The following is an 8,155-nucleotide window of genomic DNA, read 5'->3' as shown; positions in this document are numbered from 1 at the left end:
AGGTCTGCCAATGAGTAAGACCACTGATATCTGTGAAATAACAATTGCAGTAACATGTCCTACACTACTATAAGTATTGATAAAGGTCTGTAAACCACATAATCTATACTTAATGTTATGGCTGATATATATATATATATATATATATATATATATATATGAAAGTTTACTATGATGATATTGTTCTAGCCGGTGCGCAACGACTGGCATATCAAAGGCCGTGGTATGTGCTATCATGTATGTGGGATGGTTTTCCCTCTAAGACAATATGAAAAAAATACCAAATGTTTGATTTCCAATAGCCGATGATTAATAAATAAATGTACTCTAGTGGTGTCGTTAAACAAAACAAACTTTAACTTGAACTATCATGAAAATAACATGGTGTTAACATCATGGTGTGTGGTAATGTAAATAAGAAACATACTTTACATTGTGTCAGTAAAATTTAAAGTTTGTTTTGTTTAACGACACTACTAGAGCACATTGATTAATTAATCATCGGCTACTGGATGTCAAACATTAGGTAATTCTGACACACAAACTTCAGAAAAAACCTGCTACATTTGTCCTAATGCAGCAAGAGATCTTGTATATGCACTTTCCCACAGACAGGAAAGCACAAACCACGACCTTTGTCCAGTTGTGCTGCACTGTATGGGACGAGAGAAAAAATCAGTTGAATGGATCAACCAAGGTGGTTCGATACTGTGACGCAAGCACCGTAAGCAATCAACCTGCTGAGCTAAATTTGCCCCCTGTGTCTGTAAAAGACACTTTACCTTCAGTCCGACAGTGAACCGTATGCTTTTCTTTGCTGGACTCATGGTGAAGGAACAATTGGTGGTAAAACACGCGGAGATCCCACAAGTCACCTGTAAGAAGAAAATTAGTCATTGAAGAACATCATAACAAGACAGTAAATCTCGTATATAAAGAATTCCTTAGGTGTGAAATCTCCATCATAGACCTTTGCTGTGGGATTAAAAAAAAAAAAAACTAGAAACAATTAACTGTATGGTGAGACGGTATCATTCTCAAAATGTTCTCAAAATATCCTATCAACGGAAGAAAAAAACCCATAGTGTTTTGGGAGTGAAATTTTCTTGTGTTGAAATTTTTTATATAATGACACTTAAATTTAATATTTTAAAGATTTTTTATTAAATGATTTAAAGGATACAATTTTAATAATAAATCAAAACTAATTAAAATATTTCATTGTGATATTTTGACATTTCGATATTCCTCTTTTAAATTATTATTATTATTATTATTTTGTTAATAGTGTAATTACATCTGTGAATGGATCAAAGTTAAAATGTGTTTTGTATAACGATGCCACTAGAGCATATTGATTTTGTAATTAGACAAGACGTCTTCAGGCCGAATGGACAATAGGCAATGGACTCAGATAGCTGTACGGTAGTTGCTAATCGAGCCATTAATTTCGTTCATTGTTACCTATATCCTTTGTCATCGAACTTGCATAGACAAGGGTATGCACGCCACATTTATGTAAAATCTCCTTCTTTTTGTTTTTCTATCCAATCTATGGATTTCTCTATTTTTACAGTGATATATGATACTTTAAAATACTGTGATGCCGTTGATTCATAGATCGCTGATGATCGAGTTACGTCACAGATAACGGCCACACATGCAACTGTCAATTCAGTCGGCGACTGACATGCGGCCACACCTTTTCTTTCGACGATGTACCGATTAAATGTTTTAATATTGAAAACTAGTTTGGTTTGATTTTAGGCCGACTGCAGGGGCCACACATATTACTGGTTTCTGTTGGATATGCTCACAAGTGTCGGGAGTCCACGTTAATGCCGAATGGCGAAGGTTTAGTTGTTTGCATTGCTTCTGCCTTATACATACACTTGAACCGTATAAAGGGTTTTGTAATTATACATACATTTGACCCATATGAAAACAGTGACCAATATGAAATGAGCTATACACATACACTTGACCCATATGAACACAGTGACCAATATGAAATGACCTATACACATACACTTGACCCATATGAACACAGTGACCAATATGAAATGACCTATATACATACACTTGACCCATATGAAGACAGTGACCAATATGAAATGAGCTATATACATACATTTGACCCATATGAACACAGTGACCAATATGAAATGACCTATATACATACACTTGACCCATATGAACACAGTGACCAATATGAAATGACCTATATACGTACACTTGACCCATATGAACAGAGTGACCAATATGAAATGAGCTATACACATACACTTGACCCATATGAAGACAGTGACCAATAGGAAATGAGCTATATACATACACTTGACCCATATGAAGACAGTGACCAATATGAAATGAGCTATATACATACACTTCACCCATATGAAGACAGTGACCAATAGGAAATGAGCTATATACATACACTTCACCCATATGAACATAGTGACCAATAGGAAATGAGCTATATATATACACTTCACCCATATGAAGACAGTGACCAATATGAAATGAGCTATACACATACACTTGACCCATATGAACAGGGTGACCAATATGAAATTAGCTATGTTCATACACTTGACCCATATGCAAGCCTTGTAATGGTCTCGATGTTCCCTTCGTTTGTGTTGAACAATGTCAAATGAAGACAGTTATACTTATATACAATGACAAAATATGAAATGACCTATATACATACACTTGACCCATATGAAGACAGTGATCAATATGAAATGAGCTATATACATACACTTGACCCATATGAAGACAGTGACCAATATGAAATGAGCTATATATACATACACTTGAGGCATATGAACACAGTGACCAATATGAAATGAGCTATACATATACACTTCACCCATATGAACACAGTGACCAATATGAAATGAGCTATACATATACACTTCACCCATATGAACACAGTGACCAATATGAAATGAGCTATATACATACACTTGACCCATATGAACACAGTGACCAATATGAAATGAGCTATATACATACACTTGATCCATATGAACACAGTGACCAATATGAAATGAGCTATACATATACACTTCACCCATATGAACACAGTGACCAATATGAAATGAGCTATACATATACACTTCACCCATATGAACACAGTGACCAATATGAAATGAGCTATACATATACACTTCACCCATATGAAGACAGTAACTGATATGAAATAAACTATATACATGAAGGGTTCAGGTGCAAAACGCGATATATCCATTTTTCATTTTCAGTAAAAATGTGTTTTTTAATTGGCGTATATCGCGTTTTAATAAAACAAAAGTGACCCATATGAACACAGTGACCAATATGAAATGAGCTATATATGCATACACTTCACCCATATGAACAGAGTGACCAATATGAAATGAGCTATATACATACACTTGACCCATATGAAGACAGTGACCAATATGAAATGAGCTATATACATACACTTGACCCATATGAAGACAGTGATCAATATGAAATGAGCTATATACATACACTTGAGGCATATGAAGACAGTGACCAATATGAAATGAGCTATATACATACACTTCACCCATATGAACATAGTGACCAATATGAAATGAGCTATATACATACACTTGACCCATATGAAGACAGTGACCAATATGAAATGAGCTATATACATACACTTGACCCATATGAAGACAGTGATCAATATGAAATGAGCTATATACATACACTTGAGGCATATGAAGACAGTGACCAATATGAAATGAGCTATATACATACACTTCACCCATATGAACAGAGTGACCAATATGAAATGAGCTATATACATACACTTCACCCATATGAAGACAGTGACCAATAGGAAATGAGCTATACATATACACTTGACCCATATGAAGACAGTGATCAATATGAAATGAGCTATATACATACACTTGAGGCATATGAACACAGTGACCAATATGAAATGAGCTATACACATACACTTGACCCATATGAAGACAGTGACCAATATGAAATGAGCTATACATATACACTTCACCCATATGAACACAGTGACCAATATGAAATGAGCTATACACATACACTTCACCCATATGAACACAGTGACCAATATGAAATGAGCTATACATATACACTTCACCCATATGAACACAGTGACCAATATGAAATGAGCTATATACATACACTTGACCCATATGAAGACAGTGACCAATAGGAAATGAGCTATATACATACACTTGACTCATATGAACAGAGTGACCAATATGAAATGAGCTATACACATACACTTGACCCATATGAACAGGGTGACCAATATGAAATTAGCTATGTTCATACACTTGACCCATATGCAAGCCTTGTAATGGTCTCGATGTTCCCTTCGTTTGTGTTGAACAATGTCAAATGAAGACAGTTATACTTATATACAATGACAAAATATGAAATGACCTATATACATACACTTGACCCATATGAAGACAGTGATCAATATGAAATGAGCTATATACATACACTTCACCCATATGAAGACAGTGATCAATATGAAATGACCTATATACATACACTTGAGGCATATGAACACAGTGACCAATATGAAATGAGCTATACATATACCTTCACCCATATGAACACAGTGACCAATATGAAATGAGCTATACATATACACTTCACCCATATGAACAGAGTGACCAATATGAAATGAGCTATATACATACACTTGACCCATATGAACACAGTGACCAATATGAAATGAGCTATATACATACACTTGACCCATATGAACACAGTGACCAATATGAAATGAGCTATACACATACACTTGAGCCATATGAAGACAGTAACTGATATGAAATAAACTATATACATGAAGGGTTCAGGTGCAAAACGCGATATATCCATTTTTCATTTTCAGTAAAAATGTGTTTTTTAATTGGCGTATATCGCGTTTTAATAAAACAAAAGTGACCCATATGAACACAGTGACCAATATGAAATGAGCTATATGCATACACTTGACCCATATGCAATCCTGAACTATGTGAACAGAGTGACCAATATGAAACGAGCTATGTACATACACTTGATCCATATGAAGAAAGTGACAAATGTGAAATTAGTTAAATATGAACGTTAAATATGCCTGACATTGTTTTACAATCGACCTCTATAACATCTAGCAGTGTCAAATACAGTGACGTGGATTGATGTCAATTTCTGAAACAGTGACTGTAGCAAGCTTGAATCTGTTATAGCCATTTGTCAGTAGTGTGCCATATATATATATTTTTATTGTTATATTGTTTATTGCAATAAATATTACCAGACACAAATACGACAGAGTAGACCATAAGGGTAATATATATATATACATACACTTGACGCATATGCAATCCCGGTAATGGTATCGATGTTCACTTCGGTCGTGTTGATGGACTGTTCAATAGTCGTCTCTGAAACCTTGCTGTCGTTGTGGTACCAGGAGAACGTGTAGGTTACATCATCACGCTGAGACACGTTAAATTCACACACAAAGAAAAACTCATTTGTCATCTCATTAAGGCGAGAAGAAATCTCCGGTTCACCCCTTAGATATGGATATACTAAAAACAAAACAAATAAATACACCAGTTTACGATTTCGTAATCCTCAAAATGGAATGGAAAGAAAATGAGTTTTGTTTAGCATAATGGCAGGACTTTGAGATAATTATAAACTGAGAGAGAAAAATATAAAATCAAAATTGATGTGCAAATTTACATGATAAAGCTATAAAAAAAATTCAACTCAATATCTTGAGAAAAAAGTATGGAAGAAAGTATATAGGACTGACAGTCAGATGAAGACAAAACCTATAGACCTCTTCGTTTGGATCACATGGGGACTAATAAACAATATGCAACATCATTAAAACTAAACAATGTACAGAGCCACTGAAAATAAACACTATGTAATACATGTTCTATTCAAAATAAATAATAAGTAAAAGCATTAAAATAAATAGTTTTTAATAACATTAAAAACACACTATATAATACCATTAAAACACATACTGTGTAATACCATAAAAAAACACTATATAATACCATTAAAACACATACTGTGTAATACCATAAAAAAACACTATATAATACCATTAAAACACATACTGTGTAATACCATAAAAAAACACTATATAATACCATTAAAACACATACTGTGTAATACCATAAAAAACACTATATAATACCATTAAAACACATACTGTGTAATACCATAAAAAAACACTATATAATACCATTAAAACACATACTGTGTAATACCATAAAAAACACACTATATAATACCATTAAAACACATACTGTATAATACCATAAAAAAACACTATATGATACCATTAAAAATGCTCCAGTGCCGATAGTTCTGATACATATCACAAACCAGAGTTTCATTGTCAGGAGACTTGTCACCATAGTAATAACATTTGTTATCAATGAAGCAGGTATCCGGCTAAAAAGAAAACACAATTTCATAGTTTACATATTTATAACATATAAATAACAGCATTGTACATACACACACCTATATCATACTGCATATATATACATACACGAAACACATACATATATACACCTATGTGACACGCCATGCACATATCTATACACACCAAATCAACATGCATACACACAGACAAAAAACCACACACACATACATACAGACAGACAGACACTGCGACTCATTCACTGGCCGTGAGTGTGCCGTGACATGGATTTCTACACACAAAACATGCATACAGAAACTGCGATTTTGTTATTGACGGTGAATGTTCTGTGGCCTGATGTTACACACACAGATACAGACACACACACACACACACACACACACACACACACAGAGAGACACACGCATACAGAGACTGTGACCCTGACACTGACCGTGAGTGTACAGTGGCCTGGTGATCTACATAACACACACACACACACACACACACACACACACACACACACACACACACACACACACACACACACACACACACACACACACACACACACACACACACAAGCATACATATAGATACTGCGACCCTGACACTGACCGTGAGTGTGCAGTGGCCTGATGTTGTACACTTGTGACAGCTGTGGCTGTACGCCGTGAAGGTGATGTTTTCAACGCTGTAGTTGTTCTTGTTGTTGCTCACAGACACGCTGTAGCTGCCAGGCGCTGGTGCTCGGCACGTTAGCTGATTGAAGCTGAAGAATTCTGCTGCAACAGTTACGGCATCACCAACGGCAGTGAATCCATCTTCTTCAAGCTGTAAACATGAACAACTATCATAGTTATCGATGGGTTTTTTAGGTAGACATAAAAAATATGTAAAACTGTCACAATACGTTCTGATGCTCTTCATTAGGTATACATGTAAAACACGTGAAACTAAAAACGTCAGTTGTGATGCTGTGCATTAGATAGACATATAAAACTGTCGCAGTCAGTTGTGATGCTCTTTATTAGATAGACATGTAAAACATGTAAAACTGTCAGGGTCAGTAGTGATACTCTTCATTGGGCACATATGTAAAACATGTAAAAATGTGCGTCAGCCGTGATGCTCTCCATTACATAGAAATGTATCACAGTCAGTCGCTGTTCTCTTCATAAGATAAACATATAAAACTGTCAGTCGGTCGTCATGCTCTACATTGGGTAGACCATGTAAAACTATCACAGTCAGTCGTGGTGCTCTTCATTACATAGAAATTAAAACATGTAAAACTGTCACAGTCAGTCGTCGTTCTCTTCATTAGATAGACAAGTAAAACAGTCACAGCAAATCAAGATATATATATATATATATACACTGGACGTCAACACACTTGAATAGGCTGCAACTTGCAATACAGATTTTCAGAGTTGACAAAGGTTTCGCCGAAGACGACGATTTCATCACAGGTGGATTTCTCAAGGTCGCACATGTCGTGGTACAGGTGGAAGACTTCCGGTGGATCATCGAGTTTCACCGAGCAGTCAGCACCGCCCTCACCAGCGGAGCATGCACAGGAACCTGCAACACAGAGAAGACCACACTAAGTTATTACCATCATTTTACATTTAACAATATCACACTGTGAGTTATTACCATCATTTTGCATTTTACAATATCACACTGAGTTATTAC

This window comes from Gigantopelta aegis, chromosome 12 (assembly GCF_016097555.1).
Source record: "Gigantopelta aegis isolate Gae_Host chromosome 12, Gae_host_genome, whole genome shotgun sequence".
NCBI lineage: Eukaryota > Metazoa > Mollusca > Gastropoda > Neomphalida > Peltospiridae > Gigantopelta > Gigantopelta aegis.
Note: the sequence above shows the minus strand (reverse complement) of the source record.